Source organism: Sinocyclocheilus grahami, unplaced genomic scaffold, assembly GCF_001515645.1.
Source record: "Sinocyclocheilus grahami isolate Dianchi unplaced genomic scaffold, SAMN03320097.WGS_v1.1 scaffold1775.1, whole genome shotgun sequence".
Classification (NCBI taxonomy): domain Eukaryota; kingdom Metazoa; phylum Chordata; class Actinopteri; order Cypriniformes; family Cyprinidae; genus Sinocyclocheilus; species Sinocyclocheilus grahami.
Genome location: NW_015506954.1, coordinates 125,393 through 129,552, shown reverse-complemented (window position 1 = coordinate 129,552; position 4,160 = coordinate 125,393). Strand labels below are relative to the sequence as shown.

General features: G+C 40.6%; 2 non-coding genes across 2 annotated transcripts; both read right to left on the bottom strand.

The window, feature by feature from the left end:
- Positions 1 to 905: 905 nt before the first annotated feature.
- trnan-guu (transfer RNA asparagine (anticodon GUU)) lies at positions 906 to 979 on the bottom strand. The gene has a single exon. It is a non-coding gene; the product is annotated as a tRNA-Asn (tRNA).
- Positions 980 to 1,048: 69 nt separating this feature from the next.
- trnak-cuu (transfer RNA lysine (anticodon CUU)) lies at positions 1,049 to 1,124 on the bottom strand. Its single transcript has one exon. It is a non-coding gene; the product is annotated as a tRNA-Lys (tRNA).
- Between the last annotated feature and the right edge of the window lie 3,036 nt (positions 1,125 to 4,160).

The following is a 4,160-nucleotide window of genomic DNA, read 5'->3' as shown; positions in this document are numbered from 1 at the left end:
GTGTGTGTGTGTGTGAGTGTGTGAGTGAGTGAGTGAGTGTGTGTGTGTGTGTGTGAGTGTGTGTGAGTGTGTGTGTGTGTGAGTGTGTGTGTGTGTGTGTGTGTGAGTGAGTGTGTGTGTGAGTGAGTGTGTGTGTGAGTGAGTGTGTGTGTGAGTGAGTGTGTGTGTGTGATTGGGCTGTTGTAGCTTGTCCAGTGTCAACACAGAACTCATGTGGAGAGTTTAATGAGACACTGAAATTAGTCATAGGGGAATCCGGAAGGGAGGACTATATGCACAAAACAACTGATATGTAGCCAACACGTAATTGCAGTAACAAGCAAATCCTCTCAGCCACACATGGTGTTAAATAATAACACTCCCACTAATTTCTAGGAAAATTCTGCAAACAGTATGATCTTTTTCAAATGGCTTTCCTCCAGCATTTACTAATTACCGTGAAGTCATCTGGCAAAGAGCAAGGCTTTGAAAACATCCACCAGCAACTGGTAGCCTAATCAGCTTTTAAAAATAATAAAGCCATCAAGTTATATTTTTGGGTGAACTATATTTTATATCCTCTTCTTATAGGAAATATTTGATATCCTCCACTAGGGAGCAGTCATGTAACGCCAAGAAATTACTTCTTTCAGGTTTGACCTGATTGCTGTAGAACTTAAATTAAAATACGTAGTCGCATATTTGACTTCAACATTGCTATAAAAACAACTGTACTATTTAACATTTCAAATAAATATTTTAAAATAATATAATGAGAATAGACTTAATAGTTTATTGTAAACTATAAAAGCGTAGCACACCAGGTAACAGGTATTGGCCACCAGTAGGCTTACTTCTCCTCTGTAGCGTGCTATACTTAGTGCAATGTTCAGGAATATTCATCATTCGTTTGAAAAAAGCACTTTCGTCCCTGGGTGGGCTCGAACCACCAACCTTTCGGTTAACAGCCGAACGCGCTAACCGATTGCGCCACAGAGACGGAGATACACACCACTGTGACGTCATAGCCTTTTATTGCAGCTCAAATATTAAGGACTGAAAAACATTGCGCCCAACGTGGGGCTCCAACACACGACCCTGAGATTAATAAGAGTCTCATGCTCTACCGACTGAACTAGCCGGGCTTGCTACACGCAATTGTTAATAAATGGTTAAAAAAATGACCTATTAATAACCCTACTCACATGAACATTTATAACGTTATGCAAATGATTGCGCCCAACGTGGGGCTCCAACACACGACCCTGAGATTAATAAGAGTCTCATGCTCTCCGACTGAACTAGCCGGGCTTGCGACACGCAATTGTTAATAAATGGTTAAAAAAATGACCTATTAATAACCCTACTCACATGAACATTTATAACGTTACGCAAATTTATTATATAACGTAGGCTACGTCTACATTTCTACTAATGCACTTAAACATCCAAATTAATGCTATCGTTCATTATTCATATTTACCTTACTTGTTTGCAATTACACATGCTTCCTTCTGCTCAGAACACCTGAGACCCAGACATACAAAGAGAACTGAACTTATATCAGTTTAATTGCGGGGAGGTGGGTCACTTGGTTCGCGCTTGCCCTGGTAAAGAAAACAGCTCGGCGAATGATCTTAATGCTGGCGAGCCTGTTGAGGCTGGACCGTCTAACGCTGCCCGCCTGTGGCAGAGACAGGTGCAGTGGAGGAGAGCACTACTGTGAATTCGTCCGAGAGTGAGAGCGCACCGAATGCGTTTCAGATAACCAGATAACAGATCCCAAGAATGCGGATGAGGTAAATACAGCGGCTAGTAATACACCGGCTAGTAATGCGGATGAGGTAAATACACCGGCTAGTAATGCGGATGAGGTAAATACACCGGCTAGTAATGCAGATGAGGTAAATACAGCAGTTAGTAATGCGGATGAGGTAAATACATCGGCTAGTAATGCGGATGATGTAAATACACCGGCTAGTAATGTGGATGAGGTTAATACACCGGCTAGTAATGCGGATGAGGTAAATACAGCAGTTAGTAATGCGGATGAGGTAAATACATCGGCTAGTAATGCGGATGATGTAAATACACCGGCTAGTAATGTGGATGAGGTAAATGCACCGGCTAGTAATGCGGATGAGGTAAATACACCGGCTAGTAATGAGGATGAGGTAAATGCACCGGCTAGTTCTGAAACCTTGAATGTTCAGTCTTGTAAGTCCACTATTAAAACGGACAAGAAACAAAGCGATAGCGCGGTCAACATTTTGCAGCCCAATTTGTTGTGTGATGGCATTGAAATGGAGACAGGGCAAAGTGAATTTAAAGTTCCATCTAAAAGGAAAAAATCTGGCGATTTTCAAGCCGTTAAGGCTAAGAAAGCAGGTGTAGAGGATGTTTATGGTGAGGACGGAATGGAAAGTGGCAGTGAGTCTTCCGATTCCAGCGTCAGTTTATCTCAGAGTGACTTTTCCAGCCGAAGTTATGAAGTGGATGACATTATGCTCTTTCTCAGAGCCACAAAAAATAAGAGAAGGGTGCGTGATGAAGAGTATTTTCCTGAGGTTAAGCAGTTTGTTGGTAAAACTAGATCTTTTATGTCGGAGGGGTTGTTTACCAACAAAGAGGTATATCGATTAAAGAAGATAGTGAGAAAATTCACTTCTGACAATGCTAATGAAGAGTCTGAGAAAGCCTAATAGCTTGGCTATTGATGTGGTTGGTGTGTGTGGAGTGCTGCTATGGTTCTTGTTTTCCTCTTCTTTTCTAAAAATGAGTGAAGTGAATATTGCAACATTAAATGTAAATGGTGCAAGAGAAATGAAAAAAAAGAGCAGAAATATTTGAGGTAGTATTATTATTATATTATTATTAATACCTACGTATAAACATGAGACCAGGCTTGGCTAACAGGTTAGCAGGAGTGATGGATGGTGTCATCCATCCTGACCAGACTTACTGTGCTCCCCGTAGATCAGTATTTGATAATATTTCTTTGGTTCGTGATGTTTTGGAAGTCTCCAAGTTGTTAAATTTAGATTGTGGGTTAATCTCATTAGACCAAGAGAAAGCCTTTGATCGTGTTGAGCATTGCTATTTGTGGAGGGTTTTAGAGGCTTTTGGGTGAAAGGGGTGAAATTATTTCCTTATAAAATAAATTCTTTGTGAATCCAAACACTCTCGCAATGCAAATGCCATGCCACAAAACACTGGGCTTTGATCTCCTCGTAAAGCCAAACACTCAGAAACAATGGGCTTTGATCAAGATGGGAAGATCTGGAAGAAAGACTATCTGCTCTTCAGTCCCTTCACCCATCCTTCCCCCCTGGGCACATGGTCCAGGTCACTAAAAGTTGACAGAGAAATGCCAAGAACTCAAGTTGCTATGCTCACATAAAACATTTACTATATCTTCAGGATTCATGATCGTAAACTTTTCATGTTTGGTGTCATTTTAAAGGTCTTTGTGCGATTGGGAAATTGGTTTCAATTTCACAGTAGTCATTTATATTATGAGAAAGATTCAAAACCTTTGTAGAATTATGTTCTGCTGAGGAGGGGGTGTGTGTCCCTTTAGGCCTGTGGGATCTCCAGCCAGGTGCAACCCTGGAGCACGGGAACCTAAAAGACCAAAAGGTCTTTTATGTTTTTACAACTGATTTAAAGATTTCTTTGTTTTTGTTCTGGTAGTATTTAAGGGAATGTTGCAAATCAGTCTTTTGGATTCTGTAGTCAGGAAACCCCCCATGCAGTGTGTGAGAGTCTCTGGAGCTCAGCACCAGAACTCTCGCTGCTGTATGTCTCTCTGCTGTCAGGTACGATTCAAAAATGTAATTGTGTTAAACGCATTGTGCCCATAGGGCACACTGTATAGTTGTTTGTGCTACTACATGTGCACATAGGCTAGTCGAATTTATTCTTTAAAAACACGATTACTTTGCTGTAAGTGTTCTTTGAAATACTTAGGTAAAAGGTTGTTGATGCTATGCATTTTAGACCATGTGTCTTGTGTTAAATTAGGATAACATTACATTACATTACATTTACATTTAGTCATTTAGCAGACGCTTTTATCCAAAGCGACTTACAAATGAGGACAATAAAAGCAGTCAAAACTAACAAAAGAGCAACAATATATAAGTGCAAATGACAAGTCTCGGTTAGCCTAACGCAGTACA